Source organism: Palaemon carinicauda, chromosome 11 (assembly GCF_036898095.1).
Source record: "Palaemon carinicauda isolate YSFRI2023 chromosome 11, ASM3689809v2, whole genome shotgun sequence".
Classification (NCBI taxonomy): Eukaryota; Metazoa; Arthropoda; class Malacostraca; order Decapoda; family Palaemonidae; genus Palaemon; species Palaemon carinicauda.
The window spans coordinates 141,765,345-141,792,844 of NC_090735.1; the positions used below are offsets into that span (position 1 = coordinate 141,765,345).

Here is a 27,500-nt window from a genome sequence, read left to right on the forward strand (position 1 = left end):
CTCCAACAACGATCTGTTCCCCATAACTACGATGATCAATATTCATCAACGCCGGGCAAATGACCCTCTGCAATAATGACCTGATCACACCAATGGGATCATCACAACAAATATAATAATTTTCACTTACATTCCGTTTATAAATGTCATATTAAAGATGATATCGTCATCACCGCCTTGGCCTCCATAACAGGCGTCACCTTGATCAAACGTGCACAACTCACCTTCGAAAAGGACAACAAAAACTCTATTGTCAATCAGCACCTTAAAGGGAATTGGTTATTTTGGAATATAAACCAATTTGATCGATTTGCGAACGAATAATTGCTACTGTGACTGCGGCTACTATTTACATAGCTACTTCAATATGCTTAACCCTTTTACCCCCGCCATAAGGTTAAATTTCGAGCACATTTTGTTATATATATTTTTTTCAAATTGCTCTAACAGCCTTAATTTTGGTCGTAAAGAGGTCAGGTTGGTCTCATTCTTTTGGAAAATGCCTGAAATTACTCATAAAGTTATCAAAAACATGCAAAAACATGTAAATAACAGTGTTTTGCAAGAACGTACCGGTACGTCCTTTGGGGGCGAAAGGGGCTTACCCATAACAATGTTGTAAATTAAAACAAATATAATCTATCACTACTGGTAACAACTATGTTATACATGTACTACTAATACCAAAGGTCATAATTAATACTCCTCTCGACACAGCTCTAATCACAATAATTGCAGACGCTTTCTACTTTTGTGATATAATTACGGATGATCACATGACGGAAATTATTATTATTATTATTATTATTATTATTATTATTATTATTATCATTATTATCATTATTATTAGCCAAGCTACAGTCCTAGTTGGAAAGGCAAAATTATTATTATTATTATTATTATTATTATTATTATTATTATTATTATTATTATTATTATTATTATTATTATTATTACTATTATTATTATTATTAGCCAAGCTACAGTCCTAGTTGGAAAGGCAAGATGCTATAAGCCCAAGAGCTCCAACAGGGAGAATAGCTAAGTGAGGAAAGGAAATTAGGAAATAAATAAACGATATAAGTAATGAAAAATTGAAATAAAATATTTCTAAAAACATTAACAACATTAAAACAGATAATTCATATATGGACATTAAAAACACATATATCAGCCTGTTCAACTTAAAAACATTTGCTGCAAGTTTCAACTTTTGAAGCTCTACTGATTCAACAACCCACTTAGGAAGACCGTTCCACAACTTGTTCACACTGCGATAACCGTTAGTACATAATGATAACCGTTCTAGGTCTCCATAAGTACATTTTAATTATTAAATTAGTTATTTCCATTCTCATGTTACTTTCACTTCTCTCCAACTATAGTTCATCCTATTTTCTCGCCATTCCTCTCGTTTTTCATGCAATCTAGTGAATTTATCAAACTACTTTCTTAAATTATCTCTTCCCTCATCTTAGTGTCCTATTTTTCTTACATCCTCCAACATCAGTTCTGATGTCCTATGCTCATCAACTTTAACGTACCTTCAATCAAATCTTTTAGTCTCAACTTTGCTTTGCAATTATAAACACAAAGGTAAATTATGTAGATACAGTTTCTAACTAATTTTTCTGATCTAAAATATATATACTGCACACTACCTCAGAATCTTAGGATCAAAGATATTGAATTATTTTTATCGACATATCTCAAAAATGTTTTTTTTTTTCTTTTTTTTTGGGGGGGGGCCCTCTAACATGAAACCCTTTAATCATCAATTCTGCTTTGCTTTCTGCACATGGCCATCATCAACATTGTGGAAAAACAAGCCGCATGCCACTGGTCCGTGATTAATGCCGAGAGGTCGTGTTTTAAAGATAACTTGCGACACATCGTTTTCGACAACATTTAGTCGATCGTCTAAAGAAACTTGAGATCTTTTGTAAATCCTCAGACAACCTTGCCTGACATTTTGCAGAGTCCTTTAGAATCGACACTTCACTTTCCATCTTTTGTGGTTGGTTGAAACGAAGATATCTTCTGCTTATTTACTGAAATTCAATCGATAATCTGACATCAGAAAAAAAGGACGGATAAGCACTTTTCTTGTTCTTTTCATTCTCAGTGATATACTCTAAATTTCATATTATTATTATTATTATTATTATTATTATTATTATTATTATTATTATTATTATTATTATTACATGCTAGCCTACAGCCCTAGTTGGAAAAGTAGGATGCTATAAGCCTAGGGGCCACAACAGGGAAAATAGCCCAGTGAGGACATCATTTAAACGTATGAATATTATTACAATTTGGTTTAATGAAAAGCCTATAAAAATAAACGTTCTTGAGAATAGCAAATACATTTGTAGGCGTTACTATATTTTCTTTGCAGAGGCCCTTACGCATCTACCAGTACACATTTTTTTTAAGTACTTCCATTTCAATATTTAGTACAGCCGCGGAGTTTCCTACCAGTAGCACCTCAGTGCAGAATGGAGTTACGGGTCCCATCTCCAAAACACATTACATCAATGTAAAAGATAACTTTTTATCGAGTTGCTAATCTAGGTTTATAAGTCGTTCATGAAAGGCAGAGGCAAGGGAAGGTGATAATGCTCTAGCAGGACAATGCCCTAGAGACTGATCATATATACATATGATCGGCGCCCAAACAAATCTCCATCAAGCTTGGACAAGAAATTGGCTGCTGATGACTTAGCAGGTAGACCTATAGGCTCCTCTTAACTTCAGCGGATCTCGAACCCCCGTCCAACATATCACTAAGCAGGGACATTTTTAATAGGCTACTACAACCTTAAATTTATTTCTGATTCTATTGATGCTCATTTTCTTTAATTCAATCAACATCACATCGAAAAAATTACATGAATAAAGCTTTCTGTGATTGATATTTAAATGAATCAACTAAATTAGAAAATACTAAACGGTTTACTAGACTTTGAATTTAATAGAAATCATTTATTTAAAAAAAAAACATTGAAGTGATTAATCTCTGATAAGCAAATAAATACGATGCACTAATTTCTTTTTGTTTTTTGATTGATAGATACATAATTATGATACTTTCAAACATTTCAGAATAGCGTCCTTTACAAAAATAGGCCAAAGGGTGCAATAGTGTCCTTTCCAGAGAGAGAGAGAAAGAGAGAGAGTGAGTTGTACTTTTTCTAATGTCAAGCCGGAACGAATTTAATTTCAGTTTGCTCAATCTCTTGACTGATGTGGTGATATCTAACCGCATGTGTCCAGAATTCACACACGCAAAAATCTACGCAACTTTGACCACTTTCGAATGTCACTCAGTAAAATGCTGCTTCCTAACATTCTGATAAGAGAGAAAATGTTGGATCCTTTTTTTTTTTTTTTTTTTTTTTTTTTTTTTTTTTTTTTTTTTTTTTTTAAGCGCTAGCAAGATATTGGGGGCTCTATTCCGTTTTAGATTAAGGCAGGTACGGGATAGTAATGCTTTTTAAAACCTCAACGGGCAATACCTCAGATAACGAGTGGTAGCGGGGATATACATTTGTTGTCTTTGCAAGTGTTAAAGGGCACATACGAACGGATCTCAATTTACAAAAAAAAAAAAAAAAAAAGTGCTATCGGGTTTATTCTTGTACCGAAACGTAACGCTGAACTTTTGGTATCTTTGTGTTTTTTGGTCATTCTCGTTTTAGATGAACTCGTTAACGCAGTCAATTTACCCCTTTTTTTCCATAGACCAAATTTATGTCAAAGAAAATGAATAAACATTTCCATTGATTGAAAATAAAACCTATTGATTGACAAAACCTGTAAACTAGACCAACCAAAAATTATACCGATGCAGGTCAAACAAAATACGAAAAATATACAAGAGAAGGCAAGAGAATAAGCATATTGAATAAACAAAGGAGAAACAATGCAAAAATTCAAAAGGCAAAGTGAAAAGCATAACGCTTTCCTCCAATTAAACAAATCCCCCATTGGTGACATGTAAATGATAACACTAGTTGAAAAGCTGTGAAGTATGACAAAACACAGAGGATACAAAGTGAATGAATACACGGGTCATTTTGAAACAGGTAGCAATACTCGGGTGAATTATTATACAAACGCAATAATGCACGTATATGTGATGTATATATGTATTATGCAAAAGATTATATATATATACATATATATATATATATATATATATATATGATAACTTTTGCACATTTAGACGTGTTTTTTTTCATAATCAAATAACCCATCTATTCTTTATACATTAATGTCTGGATTGTCCTACCGACCATTGTTTAAAAATATATGGCTTATTTGAACGTGTGTATATATACATATACATATATATATATATATAAATAATATATATATATATATATATATATAACACATTTACATACACAGATAATAAACAATATTTAATTATATGTTACACAATAGCACAAGACTACTCAAAAGAGAGCGGCTCCAATGAAAGAGCAAGGCATTAGTCAATGTTAAACTCCTTCAGTTAAAGATAAATAATGGAAAGAGAGTAGTGCAGAAGATTTCATATCTTTACCTCCAGATAATGCTGAGAAATGTTCTGTAATATGGTGTTTCCATAATTTCTCAAAAACTACAAATTCACATCGACCCTTGCCTTGTTCTCTCATGGAGCCACTCTCTTGGAGTAGGCATTTATTAACAATGTGTGACAAATTATTCATATATACACACACACACACACACACACACATATATATATATATATATATATACAGAGAGAGAGAGAGAGAGAGAGAGAGAGAGAGAGAGAATTGAATTAAATTGAATATAGGATTTAGGCATTAAGCCAAGCAGAGAGAGAGAGAGAGAGAGAGAGAGAGAGAGAGTTCTCTTGCTTGAGGGTACACTCGGGCACACTGTTCTATCTACTTTCACTTCTTGTTAAAGTTTTTATAGTTTATGTAGGAAAAAATTATTTTAATGTTGTTACTATTCTTTTAAATATTTAATTTTTCCTTGTTTCCTTTCCTCACTGGGCTATTTTCCCTGTTGGGGCCCCTGGGCTTATAGCATCCTTCTTTTCCAACTAGGGTTGTGGCTTAGCATTCAATAATAATAATAATAATAATAATAATAATAATAATATATATATATATATATATATATATATATATGTTTGTACCTAGAACTGAGGAAGCCTTTAGCCCTGTGTACCACCTCTGCAGTCTCTCCTTACACAGGCTATTTGGTTACTTGATACGCAGATAGGGTGTGACTGGGTGCATTTCATCAGAGTAACGTGTACCAAGTATTCCTGTGTCCAACTGTACATGCTTTACCTAGTCTCCATAATCACTCACATTCGCACAGCGTTACAATTTTCATACAAAACATGTATTCAGTTTTTATCATTTTTATATATTTTTTTTTTTCAAACCTCTACCACAGCGTGTTTTCACTTTATGCCTGATGGCCAAAATATGTTGTGGCCTATTGGTAACGTCTGTGCCATCCTTGTGAACTAAGGATGGGAGGGTTGGGGGATCCAAAATTTCTAGCCGCTGAGTCATCAGCAGCCTTTGCCTGGCGCTCCCTGGTGCTTGCTTGATACAGAGGGAGCTTGGGTGCTGATCATATGTGTATATGGTCAGTCTCTAAGTCATTGCCCTGCTTGACAGACCGATGTCACTATCCCCTGTCCCTGCCATTCATGAGTATCCTTTAAACCTCTGGATCCCAGCCGGTATTTTGTGATAAAGTTTCTAGACACACGACCTTCCCCAACCTCAGATGCGAGTCATGAATAGAAAACATTTACGCACGAGCGAGCAAAGAACTTTGAACAAAGCGATATGTTATAACGACGATTGTAAAACTAAAAAAATAGGGATTACTTTCATTCAGAAAGAGAGAGAGAGAGAGAGAGAGAGAGAGAGAGAGAGAGAGAGATAACAAGTGTATTGGTCAATCAAAAACACGAGGTGTTTCTAATGTGAATTGTTTCTAATTATTGCTTGAGAGAGAGAGAGAGAGAGAGAGAGAGAGAGAGAGAGAGAGAATTTACTTTTTCTAATGCCAAGCCGGAACGAATTTAATTTCAGTTTGCTCAATCTCTTAACTGATGTGGTGATATCCAACCGCATGTGTCCAGATTTCACACACGCAAAAATCTACGCAACTTTGACCACTTTCGAATGTCACTCAGTAAAATGCTGCTTCCTAACATTCTGATAAGAGAGAAAATGTAGGATCCCCCTTTTCAAAACAACGGGAGCTTTTCGTTTTTTTTTTCGTTTTTTTTTTTTTTTTTTTTTTTTTTTTTTTTTTTCCAAGCGCTAGCAAGATATTGGGGGCTACATTCTGTCTTAGAGTAAGGCAGGTACGGGATAGTAATGCTTTTTAAAACCTCGAAGGGCAATAGCTCAGATAACGAGTGGTGGCAGGGATATACATTTGTTGTCTTTACAACTGTTAAATGGGCACATGCGAACGGACGTCAATTTGAAAAAAAAAAAAAAAAAAAAAAAAAAAAAAAAAAAAAAAAAAAAAAAAAAGCTATCGGGTTTAGTCTTGTGCTGAAACGTAACGCTGAACTTCTGGTTCTTTTTATGTTTGTTGGTCATTCTCATCATAGATGAACTCGTTAACGCAGTCAATTTACCCCTTTTTTCCATAGACCAAATTTCTGTCAAAGAAACTAAATAAACATTTCCATTGATTGAAAATAAAACCTATTGATTGACAAAACCTGTAAACTAGACCAACCAAAAATTATACCGATGCAGGTCAAACAAAATACGAAAAATATACAAGAGAAGGCAAGAGAATAAGCATATTGAATAAACAAAGGAGAAACAATGCAAAAATTCAAAAGGCAAAGTGAAAAGCATAACGCTTTCCTCCAATTAAACAAATCCCCCATTGGTGACATGTAAATGATGACACTAGTTGAAAAGCTGTGAAGTATGACAAAACACAGAGGATACAAAGTGAATGAATACACGGGTCATTTTGAAACAGGTAGCAATACTCGGGTGAATTATTATACAAACTCAATAATGCACGTATATGTGATGTATATATGTATTATGCAAAAGATATTATATATATATATATATATATATATATATATGATATCTTTTGCACATTTAGACGTGTTTTTTCATATTCAAATAACCCATCTATTCTTTATACATTAATGTCTGGATTCTCCTACCGACCAATGTCTAAAAAATATATGGCTTATTTGAATGTGTATATATACACACACACACACACACACATATATATATATATATATATATAGAGAGAGAGAGAGAGAGAGAGAGAGAGAGAGAGAGACTTCTCTTGCTTGAGGGTACACTCGGGCAAACTGTTCTATCTACTTTCTCTTCTTCTTCTTTTGTTAAAGTTTTCATAGTTTAAATCGGAAATACTTATTTTAATGTTGTTACTATTCTTTTAAATATTTAATTTTTCCTTGTTCCCTTTTCTCACTGGGCTATTTTCCCTGTTGGGTCCCCTGGGCTTATAGCATCCTGCTTTTCCAACTAGGGTTGTAGCTTACCATTTAATAATATATATATATATATATATATATATATATATATCTAGAACTGAGGAAGCCTTTAGCCCTGTGTACCACCTCTGCCATCTCTCCTTACACAGGCTATTTGGTTACTTGATACGCAGATAGGGTGTGACTGGGTGCATTTCATCAGAGTAACGTGTACCAAGTATTCCTGTGACCAACTGTACATGCTTTACCGAGTCTCCATAATCACTCACACTCGCACAGCGTTACAATTTTCGTACAAAACACGCATTCAGTTTTTATCATTTTATGTTATTTTTCCAACCTCTACCACAGCGTGTTTTCACTTTATGCCTGGTGGCTAAAAGATGTCGTGGCCTATTGGTAACGTCTCTGCCATCTTTGTGAGCTAAGGATGGGAGGCTTGGGGGATCCAATAGGTTTAGCTGCTGAGTCATCAGCAGTCTTTGCCTGGCCCTCCCTGATCTTAGCTTGATGGAGAGGGAGCTTGGGTGCTGATCATATGTGTATATGGTCAGTCTCTAGGTCATTGCCCTGCTTGCTAGACCGATGTCACTATCCCTTGTCCCTGCCATTCATGAGTATCCTTTAAACCTCCGGATCCCAGCTGTTTTTTTTGTGATAAAGTTTCTAGACACACGACCTTCCCCAACCTCAGATGCGAGTCATGAAAAGAAAACATTTACGCACGAGCGAGCAAAGAACTTTGAACAAAGCGATTGTTATAACGACGATTGTAAAACTGAAAAAATAGGGATTACTTTCAGTCAGTGAGAGAGAGAGAGAGAGAGAGAGAGAGAGAGAGAGAGAGAATATCTTCAGTACCTTTTACCGCACATACGTTCGCCACTGACAAATCGTAATAAATCGGTTCTTTTCATCTTGATACCAGGGGACATATTTGTAAGAACTCGGTGCCTCCTTTCCCGTGAATGTGAGACTTCTTTTTAGAAACACATTGTTTTCAACAGAAGAAGACGACTTTTTATGCCTTTACACTTACAATCCATCCACTTTCCCTTCCCTGTTGTGCATTGTTACATCCCTCTCCCGTATTATTGTATAATGTACTACTTCCCTTATTCGTTCTATTTCCTTCTATCATTTACGTCTGCCTCATTGGTATCTTTTGACAAACATCCATTGTATGACTTGAAAGCTAAGAGATTACAGTTATGTTGAAAATAATAAAGAGCTGTGTCTTTTAGGATAAAAAACTGTATTAATAAGTACCAACTCGAACATTTCAATAGATATTTAACAGGTAAATTTCCATTGCAATATCATCTTTATAAGAAAATGGTTGTTCCTTTGATATAACTAATTTATAGAACCTTTCTTGTATTTTGTCCCGACTTCACTTATCGTAATTTAGGTGTGGTCTTTTCAGCTCTTAATAAAAATATTTGAAATTATATCTTTACTTCCTGATAGATATAACTAATTTCATAAAACTCATTCTATTCTCCTCACTCTCTCAACTTATGGGCGAATCTCTTTTATCTTCATTTATTTCTTCCCTTCCCTTTAAGCGAGTCGTTCCAAATTTCCCTTTTTGTTGAGACTTGGCTGCCTTGTAAAACCAGGTCTCTCCGGAGCGACCAGCTCAATTTCTGAAGACAATCGTGCATATACTGTGCCGTTGTTAGCTGCGGACAAAACAGGTCCCATTGAAACATTAATCACGCTGCTTCAATTAAACATTCGGGATTGGAAAAGCAATAATAATACAAATGTCTGAGGACAGAGAACCTGTTCATTTTCTTTGATGTCTGGAAAGGAGGCACAACGTTTGATCAGATTAAGGAACTTTGTTGTGCCACGCCAACTACTGCTTGTTGTTCTATTCGAAGACGAGAAATTAATAAAGAACAATTAAAAGGGATGAAATTCGACAGAACAAACATTGTATTCGGAAGAAGAACAAGAATGAAATGGCTGGGAAGAATAAAATGGAACATTGTTCAACGGTGTTTTTCTTTCTTTTATTTTCATTTCACTTCTGGAGACAGTGCCACTGAAGGCGTTTGAAAAACAAGGAGAGGGGAGGAAAGGGAGTAGGATGGGGAGGAAGGGTAGTGGGATGGTGAGGAAGGGAAGTGGGTGGTGAGGAGAGTGTTTCTTTTGCAGTGCCAATATGGCTCGTAGGAAAGGCTCTCCTACCGCACAAGAGATAAGTGGTGGGGATTCAGAGGAGATTTAGATGAAGAAAGGTTGGGAAGATTTTCCCACAAAGACTAGGGAGGAGGAGGAGGAGGAGGAGGAGGAGGAGGAGGAGGATGGAAAAAGAGGAGGGTAGGGATGGAAAAGAACTAGAAAGGAGTGTGAATTGTAAAGGGGCTTTCGGGGGCACAGAGAGAGAGAGAGAGAGAGAGAGAGAGAGAGAGAGAGAGAGAGAGAGAGGTAAAAATAAGAGGTTAATGAATAAATGCATGTATAAAGTCTATTGAAATTCTAAATAAAATAGAAAAATTGATTCTTGAAACCAAAGTGGAGTTGCACGCCATACCCATCTATTACATATAATTAATTGATTGCAATATCCTTAATAAATGGCTAAGAAAAAAAAAATCACCATCGATTACATTACCTCAAGTCAATAGTAATGTACGTAACATCAACCCTATTGACTGACCATTTATGCTGTATATATGACTAGCATGCTAGTCCCATCTCCAAACTAGGACCAGGTAATGGATACTGATCCTTCAGCTGGTTAATCTATAGGCTCCCCCAAAACAACAATCCATCCTTAGTTCACAAGGATGGCGAAGTTGCAGAAACTTCTAGTAATTATCAAGCTTAACCGGGTCTCAAATCCCAGTCCAACGTATTTTAAGACAAGGTTCCCGTTCATAACCCCCTTCATCTACTGAGGGAAACTGTAGACTACTCGTTAAATATCACAACTAACGCGCGCACGCAAAAAAAAAAAAAAAAAAAAAGAAGAAGAAGAAGAAGAAGAAGAAGAAGAAGAAGAAAATGTTACATGTGAAGGGGGCATAATACTTGCCTGGATATGTCAGGCCTAATATACTTAGTATATGAAATTGAGTTACAGCAGCAGGAAGCAAATGTCACTTACAAAGTTCGATCAACTCATTATGAAGAGATTTGTGCATGGAATAAAAGACATAGCCACGCCACATCCCTAGCTGGAAAAACTTATAAGCCCAAGGATTCCAACAGAGAAAATAGCTCAGTGAGGCAAGAAAATAAGTGTGCCTGAGTTTACCATCAAGCAACAGGACTCTAACTCCAAGACGTATGAAGACCATGGTACAGAGGCTATGGGCCGGGCTCGACAAGATGCCAAGTACACGGCAAGGCAGAATACCAGGTAATCAGTTCCAAGTAATAGATAACTAAGGTAATAGTTAGGTACTCGATAACATTCATACAAAGCATTCTGCTTGGTATTCATACTTACAGTACCAGTCAACAACGAGGCATATTGTCAAGCACTTGGAGCTAAGTTCTCAAGAACGAGTTTTTATGTCCAGTCCTCAATGAGTATCACCTAATTACATGGCTAAAAGTCAGGTATTCAATACCAACATCTCGACGGGATATCTTTAAAGGATAAAGTCAATGCCTCGAAGTATTTTGAATGATGGTCCATACAATTTAATTATATTACAAATATAATCAAAGTACTCACACACACAAAGAAAGTCAGTGGAATCCTACAATTTTAATAGAATAAAACAATTAAAAAATCCTTAAGGACAATTACACCATATAAAAATAATGACTAAAAATAAATAAGCATCCGTACAGATTAACACAACTACCACCATAGCAAGAGTTTCCCGATATTAATCCTCAGAAAAAAAGTGAAAAAAAAAAATATCTTTTTTCTTTTTTCATTTTGTGGGGTGCCAGAGGGTTAGGAGATACGGAGGCAACGTGCTCAAGGCCAAATGTGAAGGATTTGTGACCATCTGAAAACAAGACAGAACTTGCACTTAGGTTACGAGCTTAATCTTCCTGAACTCTCTTTCTTTTCTTGTTCGCTTCACCTAATCTCGGATATTTTCATCCATCACAACCTTCTTTGTCGTCGTAAATTAAATCCGGAGTTCATTTTCTCCTTTTCCTTATCATAATTTTTATCTCCTGTTTCCGCCATGCCTTTATGGTCGAACCTTCTTCCTTTCTCATTGAAATCGGAGAGAACCTATCGGAATGAAGTTCAACGGGAGAATTCCAGTCGTATATGGTGATGATAATGCCGTTCGGACTATGACTGAGACGAACACGCGTTCATAAGCATCCTTCACAATAGACATTTTATAACATTTAAGGATTCCTCTCTTATCGTATATCAATACTGAATTAGGTTTAAACTGCAAAATGTGGAGTGACTTTGCTTTTCACATGTAACAACTAACGCACGTGTATTTTACCTGTTTTTTCTCGGCAAGAAAATGGATCGATAGAGTGTTCGCATTCCAGATTTCAGCAAGAAAGGATGTCCTTAAGTGAGTAGCTACCAGGTGCATGTTTCAACGGTCAGTTCATCAACAACGTATCGGAGTATTATTTTTTAAAAAACTAGTTTCAAATTTTAGGAATTAAAGCGACATGTGCTCCTGAAGAAAAGTTTCTTAACAGTGGACAGATTACACAAACACACAGACACACACACATACTCTCTCTCTCTCTCTCTCTCTCTCTCTCTCTCTCTCTCTCACACACACACACACACACACACACATATATATATATATATATATATGTGTGTGTGTGTGTGTGTGTGTGTGCGTGTGTGTGTGTGTGTGTGTGTACACAAACGACTACCCTTCTGGCCACAGAAAAAAAGCACTTGCTTCTGTTTTCACAGATATTTCAAATATTTCAGGATGGTATTTTGGTTGATGTATTGTAAGTTACAGCAAAACAACGTCAAGGGTAACATCCGTTAGAGAAACTATTGAGCTGATGTTGATGTAAAATGGAACACTGCCAAATTCTAATTGGTAGAGGGAATCTGAACTCAAAAGTGAAACATGAAGCAAAATGGTTGAACTGTATTACAGATATAACCATGTACGGATAATCTTCCCCGCATAATAGAGCATGTGTCCCCCGGTCCCTCGGGAAGGCGGGAGAAGAGGGAATAGTCATACTCTGGTGAAAGGGGCATACGTGTGCGAGCACATCAATCTAAAAAATGACTGGCATGCGCTAGTAGAGAATGATACGCAAAATATTACATAATCTGGATATATTAGACTTGGGTGAAGACCCTGAAAGGACTGAGCAAATTATTAAGAGTAGAAAGAATGAACTGTTAAATACATCTAATGTAAATATTATTGGATATAAGAATCATGTTAAAAACATTTTCACAAATCAGTATGTTTCTAACTTAAAAACATATTTAGAAAAATAATAAAATAAAAATGTTATTTTATCATATTATAATAGATGTTATAATGTATATACAAAAATGTAAAATATAATTTGTTAATGAACATTTCTTTATATAAGAAAAAAAATGTATGTTAAGAAAATGTAATTGTATTTTCATAATAAAAGATATAAAAAAAAAGTTAACGGAGTTGGGAGTTATTAGAACACAAGATGCATAATTAGTAGGAACCTGATGAGTACAAAATGATGGTAATTAACACATTGGCTATAGAGGCTTGACAAGTAGCTGATGAGATTTCTTATGAAGATGTAGCAAAAGTTTCACGCAGAGTTTCACTCATGATTCAACATATGGTATGAATAAGGCAGTTAATAGCTTGCTGTCGTTTTCTCTAGGTCCATCCACCTCACCACTGGTGGAAATGACAAATTGGTGGTAACCAAAGTCTCTCTCTCTCTCTCTCTCTCTCTCTCTCTCTCTCTCTCTCTACTAAGATAACTTTTCTTTATGGATGACTATTATTTAGGGAAAAATATTACAACAGTAACATTTGTCTGCATTGGCCTATGCACAGACTTTTAAAATAAAACCTAGTATGATTCATAAGCCGAAAAAAAAGAAAAAAAAGAAAAAAAAAAGCAAAACGAAATAATATAAATACGGTCAAAATAACCTCCACAGGCTTGACAAAATGAATTTTGGCTGCCAAATAAAAGAGATAAAATGTTCTATTAAATCACTGTAGCACCTAGTAAAATTAAAAATACTATAATTCAAGTGGAACATAGAATTCGAAAAAAAACACATATACCTGTACAATTACACCCACAAACACAATATATATACATACATACATACATCCATACATACATATATATATATATATATATATATATCCATATGTATACATATATACTGTACATACATATGTGTTTATATTACACATTCATAAACTATATATATATATATATATATATCCATATGTATACATATATACTTGTACATACATATGTGTTTATATTACACATTCATAAACTATAACTATATATATATATATATATATATATATTATGGATAAATATATGAATACCAATAACTAAATTTTTTAATAAATCCTATACATTATATACAACTTCCGGGAGTTACGAATAACAATTAATTTTCCGAAGGATATTTAGAAAAGTGTATCATGTGCCTCTCCACACCTTTTCAATAATCGATTTGCTTTAAATTTTACGCAACATTGCTGGCGAAGGAATATTTCCTGTTCCAGAAATTAGTGAGAAGGGGAGAGCGGAACAGAAGGCGAAGTAACATACTGTCGAACTATGATCAATGTGGGCGACCAATCAATGCACAGCCTTGCAAAGGGGGAGGCGCTTTCGAATCAATGAGGCATGCTGATTGGTCATTGCTTGTGCCGTTGACCAATCACTTTCCGTACAGAGGTGTACCATCTTTTCTAAAGTTAAAGCAAACACGGGGCTTTCTCAGTTGGCTCTTATATTTTGGAAATGACAGTCGAATATCGACAGATGGTAAATCGCAAAGCAGATTCGGCCAAAATCTGTTTCCCAAATAGCAGAAACAGAATTAAACAGTTGATATTGATGAAAAGGTTGAGTTTATGATTACAATGCATGGGAATGCAACCGAGGCAAAGGAAAAAGAAATATTTATGAAAATTTAACGCAACAACAATGAGTGTCACTAAATAAATAAATATTAATAACAACAGATGTATGTCCTTAATAAATTCTATCCTTCTCAATCTCATGGATTTTATATGCACAGATTTATACACTATTTCATTTATATATATATATATATATATATACATATATACATATATATATATATATATATATATTATACTATTATATTATATTATATACATATATATATATATATATATATGTGTATATATATATATATATATATATAAATATAATGGTTTGGTCATGCTCTTCGCACTCCCCAAGGGAGATTAGTTCACCAAACTTTCAACTGGGCTCCACAAAGCACTAGAAGAGTTGGAAGATCCAGGCCTACATGGCTGAGGACTACGAAGCGTGAAGCAGAAGCTCAAGATAGAGACGACTAGCGAAATCTAACTAAGGCCCTTTGCATCAATACGCATAGATGATGATGATGAATTTATATATATATATATATATATATATATATATATTATTCCGCAGAATCCAAATCACGGGTTGTTACTAAACCCCCTCGGGTGAAAATAAAAAATCAGTTACCACAAATGGTTTTAAACTTGAATGCATATCAAATAACGAATAATGAAAAATACTAGAATGGTAAAAATAGATAAGTGTGGATGATAAATAATAATGATAAAAAAAGGAAAGAAAAGGGTAAGACAAAAAAAAAATTGAAAGATGACTTGGAAAGGTGATAGACTAACCAAGGAAGTAACGGAAGAAGGGAGAAATAGGATACATGCTAGTAAAGGAAGAGAGAGAAAACAGATGAAAAGGGAGAGAATATCTGTCTAGTGGGAACCGAAGCTTGTGTGTGTGTGGTGTGTGTGTGTGTGTCAGTCTGTGTCTCTTCTCTTTCAAGGTGCTTACTGATTGAAAGTCGTAAGGGGGGGGGGGGGGGGAGAGAGGAAGAAGACCTCTTGATGGATTACTTTTTTTTTCTATTTCTCGTCTCTTATGGTAAGAATGGTTTTGATGTCTCCTATGAATTCACTTATTTTCATACTTCAGATCTTGGACTGCTGTTCATTGTTAAGTATTCCCTAGTGATTTATATAAATGGTTTTGCAGTTTTTTCGTTTCTAAATCATGGAAATGTGTATTTTGACAAAACGTAAACTAAAATAATAGTTATTTTGTATATATATATATATATATATTATACTGTATGTATATATACAGTGTATATATATATATATATATATATGTGTGTGTGTGTGTACATAAGCACACAAAAATAAACTCACACAGACATATATATACACATTATATATATATATATATATATATGTATATATATATATATGTATATATATATATATATATATCAAGTTGGAAAAATATTAATGTGTGTACATCAATGCATGAATACATACAATCCAATCGTATTGATAAGCCTATCATCCCACATGTCTTTTTTTTTTTTAATTTCTTCCGTTTGCTTCCCTCTAAATTTCATGTCTATCAAACCGGATTCAGTTTCTCACTCCCTCTTTCTCTCCAGAGAGAGAGAGAGAGAGAGAGAGAGAGAGAGAGAGAGAATTTTTGTAAAAACCTATTGTTTCGATTTTTCTAATGTAGACATCTACCAGATCAATAACGGTAAAATTTGTCTTTCAGGTAAATTTACACGAGATCACTTGAAACCCGCATCAAAAAAAAAAAAAAAAAAAAAAAAAAAAAAAAAAAAAATTCTAAACCCATTTTTGAGACAAAAAAAAAATGCAAAGCTCACAGTTTAAAGGTTTAAAGGCCGCTCATGAATTGCAGAGGCAAGGGACACTGACATTGCCCTATCAAGCAAGGCAATGCCCTAGATACTGACCATACATATGATCAGCGCCCAAGCCCCCTCTCCACCCAACCAAGGAGGGTCAGGCAATGGCTGCTGATGATTCAGCAGATATGACAATAGGCTCACAATGATGATGAGTTTGCGGAGGCCAAAGGAACTAACGAGTTTGAGCGGGACTCGAACCCCTGTCTGGCGTTCACCATTCCGGGGCGTTACCGCATCGGAGACTTATTAATTATTTAACATAGAAACTAGGAGTAGCTAGAGAGGAAGGAGAGGGAGAGATAAATAGGGAGAGAGGTCAGATGGGGGAGAAGATAGGAGGAGGGAGGAGGACTCTGTAAGACCGGAAATTTCATGAAACATCCGCAATGAAACGACGAGAGGAACACGCCCTGGAGGCTGCAGCTCTTTGCCAGGGCGCCGGCAAGAAGTCTCGGGCTGTTATCGCAGCCTCATCGGATACATAAATCGACCATTCACCAAAGGCCTTCCTTCGGTACATCGCGATTACGAAGCAACAGGTACACTGGCCCCCATCCCGCTCTTACAATTGGGTGGCGCACAAGTGCCTGTAGGAGCCACCTATCAGAGAGAGAGAGAGAGAGAGAGAGAGAGAGAGAGGTGTAGGACCGACCCCTGACATTTTGCCCCTTGAGCAGCGACGGAAGGAAGAGAATATATTCATAACTAACTCCAAGCTCTCTTCCTCGTTTGCTTCCTGGCACCCCCCCCCCCCAACCCCACCCCCACTTTACAGAACACCACCTTACCCCCATATCTCGCTTTCCTCATTCGCCCATGCCAAAGAGGCACATTATAGTAAGGCAGTAATGTTTTATCCTCATGCGATGCAAATAACGAAGAGAAAGTGACGTAATGGTTAGGTTTTCTGGTGGGATGGTATAAGGGTATCCCATCATGCTGGTTTAATTTTACGCGACGTGTATTATTTTCTTCAAATACCAGAATCACGGAACACTGAAAATGAGACCGAGTAATCTTAGGTTTCCCGAACATGTCTAAAAGGTTGTTTGAGGGGTAAAGCTTCACAGTCTTCACTGAACCAAGGGGATTCCGTTAGCATTGGTGACACACAAAAATCCTCGAAGCTAATGATATAAGACAATATTAACGTGATATTAAATTTATTTTGCGGATTAAGATTCGGTTCATTTCATACTAAAATTGCTCACAAAAATCAGTTAGCATACGCATTCACAATGAGAGAGAGAGAGAGAGAGAGAGAGAGAGAGAGAGAGAGAGAATGTATTATCAGCTCCACTTTAAAGGTGATATTTGGGTAAACTTAGTTTAATGCATATTATGCACATAAGTTGAACATTAAAAAGAAAAGTGATAATCCATGCGAGAGGACATACAAACTTTTTTTATTTCAAGAATAATAAACACTGAAAACTCGTTTGGAACTTTTAGCAAATTATAATGTCACCATCACTAAAGTTGAAGTATTTACAATACATAAATGCATAGTCCAAGAAAATATTATTACGACTTATTTAGTGATTCTTATTTGTATCAAGTGTTAAGTTACTTTGGCTTAATCCCTGATGTTGTTATAAAGGGTAATTCTGTTTACCTATGAATTTAAATGTCTGCAAATAAGCAGTTTTACATATGTAAATTAACATCAATGAATTTAAACTATACATAACAAAATAATTTGTTGCACTATGTATACATGTATTAATTCACTTCGGGATTATAAATCATATCCTTTTACACTTCTACCATGTATCACTTGTTAAGTTCTCTATAACACACTTATGTTCATTATGACTTCCGGCAACAAAGTTGGTAGGAGGTTATGTTTTCACCCCTGTTTGTATGTTCGCGGTTTTTCTGTTTATCTGTTTGTGAACAATTTACTGTCCACAATTTTACTCTTAGTAAAGTGAAACTATCAGGGATTAATTGTTATGTTCAGATGTGGAAATGACTGAATTTTGAAAGACATACGTCAAAGGTCAAGGTCCAGGTCGAGCAAAAGGTGGACCGAATTATCCCTAACCTTAACACTAAGTTCGCTCACGGTTGTCACACAGACTTCAAATATTCCGACGGTCTATATTATTTTTGGGAAAGGCAAGCTGGTTTCGAGAAATAAGCTGTCATGGCGTAGGTCTGCACTATGAGTGCTTTTCTAGTTTATCATCAATGTGTAATGATTCTGTTAGATATAAGAAGTATGGAATACTATTGAATAAAACAACACTTCAATCATGTATCAGATACAGAGAAAGGATGGAGAGAAGCACTTTGTATCCCAAGCTGTTAATGGGAAGGGACAGCCAACTGGCTCTATGATATTTCATTATAGTAAATAAATAAATAACCAGCTAAATGAAAAAGGAATAACACATATTTCTAAATTTCAAATATAAAATTACAGTTACTATTTTCTCATCATCATCATTAGTATTTCATTACATTCCTAATCTAAACGTACTTGAATTCATAGGATCATCATCATATCTTTTCTTTTGAAATTAAAGGCATGGCTTCTTCATGTCATAAAAACGAACGTATAATGTATTTCCCCTATTTGGTGATCTGCCTGACTGGGGTTCGAGTCCCGCACAATCTTGAGATTTTTCTGTAATGTCTGCAACTTCACGATTCTTGTGAGGTAACAATGAGGGTTTGGGGAGCCTATACGTCTACCTGCTGAGTCTTCCGCAGGCATTGCCTGGTTTGCCCTGGTCCTAGCTTTACTATGTATATGTGGTCAGTCTTTAGGGCACTGTCCTGCTAATAAGGGTAATGTCACTGCCCCTTGCTTCTACTATTCATGAGAGGTCTTTAAACTTCCATGCATTAAATATTACTTGTATACAAGTGTGTTAACTTCCAGTCTCCTTTTCTCTGTCATACTTAATTGTTCGTCAGCATATTGCAGATTAATTAATTCAGTATATTATACTAGGTAGTTTCCGTCTTATATCGCCCAAATTAATATAAAAATTAATTATGTTAAATAGCATTGAACTATACATACAACCATATATGCTTCACTGTGCATTAAAATTACTTACATACAAATATGTGTAAGACTTATATCCAAAGGGAGAATATTGTTTATCATCCCTCAAAAACACAATCTCCAAATCTCCAAAACTTTTTAACTGGAGCAAGCTCTGCTGGGAAAATGGAGCATAAAAAAATAGAAAAAACCATAAAGTGTTTTTGGTAGTTTGTTCTAGCTGTTGCTGTCATGAATATTCATCACACCATCGAAAGGGGGCGCACTGATTAGCGCCCTATGCGGGCAAATCTATTGTTTTAGAGAATTTCCTCCCTTAAAACACCGACGCCCGAATACTCACACGTACGGATATAGAAATACATACACATACATTTGTATGAATGCGTCTGACTAACTTGGTTTGAAAGTTAGGGCCAAGGTTCAATTTTTCTTTGCTCCTTAATATCCTTGGCCACTCCGGGATACAAAGTATAAAATACTAAAGCCAAATTACTTAAATTACATTTCGAAGTTAATAAAAGCAATGTTTTAAAACAAATATCATACCTTTGTGGACTAATGAAAATATGTAGGTTTGGATTGACTAAGAGACAACTATGGCCATCAAAAAGTGTGAGAAAATTTGCGGGTATAGACTGACATAGAAAGACCATACACTAAAGCAAGTGGAAGGGCATGTCTGACATCTTTATCCTGCAGCGGGCTAGTTACGGCTGATTCTATACATATATATATATATATATATACACAATATACACAGACACACACACACACACACATATATATATATATATATATATGTGTGTGTGTGTGTGTGTGTCAGTATATATATGTATATATAAATATATATATATACATATATATATATATATATATATGTATATATATATATATATATACATATATATATTATATATATATATATATAGATATATATATATAAATATATTATATATATATATATATATATATATAATATATATATGTATATATATATATATATATATACATATATATATATATATATATATGTATATATATATATTTATATATACATATATATACTGACACACACACACACACACATATATATATATATATATATAATATATTTATATATATATATATATATACATATATATATTATATATATATATATATATATATAGATATATATATATATAAATATATTATATATATATATATATATATACACATACACAGAAGTCAACCAGAAAAGAAATCCCCACAAAAGTGACTCGAAATAGTGAAGGGAAATAGAGAGGGGGGGGGGAGTAAAACGGAACCACTTAACCTCTCCCCTTCCCCCCCCCTCCCATCCCGGAGGCAGACGGATGCTGTGTACCTTTGAAAAGGCAAGAGTACAAAAGGTTCGTAGTCACATCCCTGTCACGCAGACCTCCCAAAGGAGCAACGCCGAGTTCTTCGAGGCGACGACAGAAAATGGAACACAAAGCTGAACCTTTGAAGAATAAAACAATAAACAAGTGGGTGAGGGACGCCTCAAGTTGGTCAAAGTAAGGTCAGTGAGAGAGTGTTCACGTGTTTGCACGCTCGCACACTGTAACAGCTCTTCCCTGCACTGTTAATGAACTAACCTGTATAAACCTGATAGCTCATGTTTAATTTTGTTTGAATTTTTGTGACGTTCTTGTTCGTAAGTCGAAGCGTTTAAGCTCGATGTCTGTTTATGTTAAGGGGACAACGTATTTCTTTAATTTAAAGATGGAAAATATTCAGAATTTATCCCGAAATTCCTTTTCACACAAGTTTCTATAAAAAAAGAAAGAAAAAAAAAAGATTTGAAACACTGAGGGCTAAACAGTTACTAAGTATCTCTTTGGGATATAATAAGACCATGTGCGTTGAATTTCAAAGACAAGGGATTGCAATCAGTGAAGTTTTCGGAACCATTTTTGAGAGAGAGAGAGAGAGAGAGAGAGAGGAGAGAGAGAGAGAGAGAGAGAGCTACGGCAAATTCATGTCGTTCATACGGCGACTTGCTTTTCTTCTAGGTTTTACCAATGTGTTCCATAGAAATATGCAAGTGAAAATAGCCTTTCTCGCTAATAAACTCTTTTGGCATCACATTATCAAATCCAATGCTTACCAACTCTGAAGTTTAAATTATTCAGGCATTTTACGTCAAACTCACTGATAGGAAAGAAGGGGAAGAGATTCTTTTGCCTTGAAGTATTCAAGAGTTAGAATATAATTCTTCAGAATATGAAACAAGGATGAATTCTTATGATGCAAATCAGTACCTTATAAAGTATAAGAACAAAAAGGAAAATTTTATATGTATTAAAAAAGCATGAGCTACAATAACGTTACAACTTTATTCACAAACGACACAAATGAATCAATTCTGGACATTTGCAAAACAAAGGTCATTGCACAAAATCTTGCAAGTGAAACCTCAATAGTAAAAGGATTAAGCATTGGGACCAAACAAAATACATGTCATAAACCATACAAGGTTTCGTTATAGGCAATTGTTAAATCTTTAGCGTTATGAAACTTCAATAAAGACCTTAAAAATGTTAGAACGGTAAGTAATTCCCCCACACACACTCAAATAAAAAGCATGAAGTTTCAGTATTCTAAAGAAATTTAAGCTATATAAAACTAGGAGCAATAGTTCTTGATTATATACCGCATCAGTATCGTAGCAAAAGAAGGAATGAGTATACCACTAAGAATTCAACCTCATTTTTTTTTTTCTAATCTATTGTCCTTTCTTAAAAAGAAAAACTTAGAAGTATAATCTCCGAAACCTATTGGGAAATAAAGTGTAACAGTCTACATTATGATTATTCTTATATAGTTGTCCTAACAGATATTCACTAACTTTATGATTGCGGAAAATCTAAGAGAAAATAGTTACCAAATTTCCTATTCTCCTACTTCCTATTTAATATATCGTTATCTGATCACCAAAATCATCATGATCACCTCCTACGCCTATTGACACAAAGGGCCATACTTCTCCATTAATAATGTCCGACTTCACGCTTCATGATCCTCAGCCATTTAAGCCTGGGTCTTCCAACTCTTCTCGTACCTGGTGGAGCCCTTTTAAATGTTTGGTGAACTAATCTCTCTTGGGAAGGGCGAAGAACATGCCCAAACCATCTCCATCTACCTCTCACCATGATCTCATCCATATATGGCACTCAAGTAATCTCTCTTACAGTTTCATTTCTAATCCTGTCCTGCAATTTAACTCCCAATATTCTATTGAGGGCTTTGTTCCCAAATCTACAAAATCTGTGGGATATTGTTTTATTGTCATACCATGACTCATGTCCATACAGTAACACCGATCTCACTAAACTGTTATATATCGTGATTTTTAAATGTAATTTCAGACGATTTGATTTTCCAATTTCATTCAACCATACCATTGTCTAACTTGCTCTTTTTAATGTTTCGTTAAACTCCAATTCTAAAGACCATGTATAAGAGATCATAGTTCCTAAATATCTAAACGATTCTACCTCATAAACCATTTTTTCTTCCAATGAGATTTCATCTTTCATTGCATACTCCGTTCTCGTCATCTCTGTTTTTCTTCTATGTATCTTGAGCCAAACCTCGTCCGATATTTCATGCATTCTCCTAAGCAAGCATCGCAAATCCGGTGGTGTTCTGCTAGTAAGGACATGGTCATCACCATACTCTAGGTCAGCTAATTTCCTATTACCAATCCAGTCCAATCCTTCTCCCCCATCTCTGACTGTTCTATGCATTACAAAATCTATAAGGAGGATAAACAACATAGATGAAAACACATTCCCTTGGATTACTCAGCTGTTCACTGTAAATTCATTTGATGAGACTCCATTAACATTAATTTTGCACTTGCTATGTTCATGGACAGACTTAAGCAATTTCACATATTTATGAGAAATTTATAAAAACAGGACTCTCCACAAAATTGGTCGGTGCACACTATCAAAGGCTATTTCATAGAATGCAATCAGTCAGATTTCCTTTTCTTTAGCCATTGTCACCAACACTCCTAACTCTCATTCATCATGTTTTGCTTCTTCATGCCAAATTCTACAAAATAATCTTGTAAGTATTCTGGGAGTTCCTTCATTTTCAGCAGGTATCATCTCGGCAGTTACTCCATTGTATCCTGGGGCATTACATCTCTACGTTTTTTTAATGATAGCTTCGACTTCCAACACACTCAATTCATTCATGGGCACATCAAGGTCTTCATCAGCTTCAGGTCTATCAATCAAACTACTCCCTTCATATCTCCTATTCATGACCCCACCTAATTGTTCCATCCAACGTTGCCTTTCTTCATCTTCTGTTGTTATAATAGACCCATCTCTCTTTCTGATGGGTATATGTTTCTTCTTCTTTTCCCCCGTGAAGATTTTTATTAATAATTCTATGAACAATTCTTTCACCATAGCCACTCCCTGAATTCATAACTTTGTCAGTCTCATCTGCTCTCCTGTCTAGATATCATCTCTTGTAATTTCTAGCTTTATCTTTTGACTTCACTATCAATACTGGAATACCTAACATGTTCGACCTTGTAATTTTCATTACTTACGCGAAAACTTTCAACAATCAATTTCATGCCTTTGTCTCCTTATAATAGTATCCCCCATGTCATTTGATATCCACAGCTTTCTCCTTGCAATCGCATGTCCCAAAACTTCCCTACCAAGTGACTGATATATGTACTTAATATCACACCATTCTTCATTAATTGTCTGCTCTTCATCTCCCAAAGTCTCTATGACTGCAAATCAATTTCTACATTATATTGCAAATGTTTCTCTCTGCTCACCTTCTAGAAACATAGTTATTCTGTCTATATTTCTGTTGGGTTCCAATAATTGCACCTCTATAGCTTCATATATTTCTGAGAGTCCTCCTTCTCTCTTAATTAAATGTTATGTGATCTATTTCATTTTTGTAATTGCCACATGGTGAAGTCCATGTATAGTTGTGGATTTCCTTGTTCTGAAAAAGAGTACCTCCAATGACAAGATTATTTGTTGAATAGAGTCTTATAAATGGGCCCCATTTTTATTTGCAATTTCGCCAAGACCCTCAGCACCCATTACATTCTCTATACCTTGATTATTCCTTACAACTTTAGCATTGAAGTCACCAATCACAATTTTCATATCTCTCTCTGGGATCTCACCTATAACACTCTGCAGTTCTTCATAGTATTCATCTTTCCTTTCTTCGGGGGAATCATTTGTTGCTGCATAGGAAACATTAATATTCATATTGCACTGTCTTGATTTAAACTTTGCAAGTAACAACTAACTATTTACAGCTCTTCACTCAGTTAAAGCCTTTACTGCTCCTGGTGTCATCATCATTCCTAGCTCTTCTCTTGCAACTCCATCTGTTCTTTCTGATGATGATGAGATATATATATATATATATATATATACACACACACACACACATATATATATATATATATATATATTGCCTTAGTCTAAGGTTTCCTTGCAGATCCCCCTATAACGTGTTTCACTTGGGGCCAAGATACCCAAAATATATTCGATGAATTCATTCTCCATTGATGTAACATCCCAATCTGATTCAAGGTTCTAACATTCCAATTACCAATTTTCAATTTTTCTTTATTATTAAAAAAACGGAAGAATCTTTGCACATCGCTACACTGGGACTAGGGGCCATTCTATCATCTTTGCTTTCCATTGACTGACTAGATCCATATAGGATTCATTGGCTAGATTCATCAAAGGATAGCCAGTTCCTTGTCATGTGCAGTGTCTATATAATCAAGTCAGGTTACCATTGCCGGTCCATACTAATTCCAGTAAGATCATCAGCTAGGCATCCAGAATTAAATCTAAAAAGTCAACTTGTCTCTCGCCTTAAACCCCATATGTCACCCTGCTGCCAGTGACTTAATCGAGAAGGGGGGGGGGGAGGCATTTCCTCAACACCCAAAGTTCTCGTTACTCCTCCAGGTTTCTCATGCGCTTATATAACCGTTGGTAATCAGGGATTGCTAAGATATACCCCCTAGCACGGTAAAATATATCGTCTAGCACGATATATCACCATAATCACGGGAATAAAAAAATCATACCATTCCATCAAGTAAAGAAAAAACTATTTTCCTTACAAAAGTTGCCATGGCAATTCAGGTAGCGAAGAAAGAAAAATATTCCTCAGATAAGAGTGTTGGCGCTCATAGTTAGTTTATATTAGCACAATTCGTTGGCTGAGAAAATTTGATCTACACCCATTAATGACAGAATAAGTTAATGACGTTTATCGACGTTAACACAATAATGATCACCAAAACATTAAAAGACTTTCTCTGTATGATCTTTTTGTGCAATTGAATTAGACCACATACGTTGCTCAACAATAAACTTGCAATAAATAACCATGATAATAATAATAATAATAATAATAATAATAATAATAATAATAATAATAATCAAAACCTGTGACAGAGTGGTTCTAAATATTTTAATAAGCAAAAACGATAATAATAATAATAATAATGATAATAATAATAATAATAATAATAATAATAATAATAATAATAATAATAATAATAATAATAATAATAATAATAATAATAATAATAATAACTACGTACACACATACAAGCTAGTATTCACTCTAGCAAAAGAAGAAAAAGATGTACGAAAAAATCGACCAAGTAACATCAGCCACTGTTTGAAGAGCATTGCATATACCATTCACTCGCCCTTTCATTCATCCACTTGTTTACAAAGCCTCTTGCATATTCCTCAGATGTACACGAAGTAGGTTTCCAGGGAAATGGAGAGAGAGAGAGAGAGAGAGAGAGAGAGAGAGAATGTATATATATACACACACACACACATAATATATATATATATATATATATATATATATATATTATATTTATATATATAGATAGATAGATAGATAGATAGATAGATGATAGATAGATATATACACTGCATATCCCTTTCAGAGTAAGAATACCTTAACGTGGTGAAAGTGCTTGTGTATCGTAATGGTCAGCAAATATATACTAGTCAGGGCTAACCATACTAGGTTGGTTTGCTGTGAGTGATCACGAAAAAATCTCCCACCATCACCAATCCGCACTGGCAAGCGTGGTGACGAAAACTGGCCAAACCCCAGACATGAATTAACATGTGACGCCTTTCTCCTTTAGTGGACTAGAAACGGTAGAATTTGTTGTGATACATACATACATACATATATATAAATACATACACACACACACACACATATATATATATATATATATACATATATATATATATATATATATATAGTCTACGTATATATAACTCCACGTTTCATTTAGTCTGAATAAGTTCCTTGGGCTAATACACCCATGTTCAGGGCAAATTCATATTCTCAATCCCGACGCAAGCATGAAAATTAAAGTCAGCATACTTTAAGGACTATGAAAAGCACACACAAAATTTAACATTTCATGAAAATTTTGCAATTTAATACGCCTCATTTATTACCTATACCATCTGGCATATTTCAAACCTTAGGTTACCTAGCGGTTAATATTTTAGGTTGTCACTGCTGTACATAATCGGATTACTGTTCATAACAGCCAGTTGCCTTACGTTAGCATAAAATTTACCGGACTCAACCCTTTCTGCCTGACAACCCGAAAGGGAAGAAAGAGACTATAAAAGACAGTTAAATGAAGCCTTCCTACTTCCAGAAATTGGATGTACATGAACCGAAATCCGTCTACATTTCAAGACAAAGACAGCAAAAATAGGTTCTAAACAAAATAATAAAAGCGGTATACACTTATAATTCTTTTTTGACATTTCATTAAATATCCTCTAAAAGAAAAACAGAACTTGATGAAAGAATAGGGGTGATGCAAAAGACGTAACATAATACATCTAAGTGGTAAACGAAAAATAGATTTATTTACCGATAATAGTCCAAAGCCTAAACAACCGTTTATAATAAATTTGGTTTGTTCTAATGCAGAACAT

General features: G+C 34.9%; 1 pseudogene; it reads right to left on the reverse strand.

Annotated features, from left to right (window-relative positions):
* Window positions 1-126: 126 nt before the first annotated feature.
* LOC137649511 (uncharacterized protein DDB_G0284127-like) overlaps window positions 127-27,500 on the reverse strand; it is a 74,461-nt pseudogene continuing 47,087 nt past the window's right edge.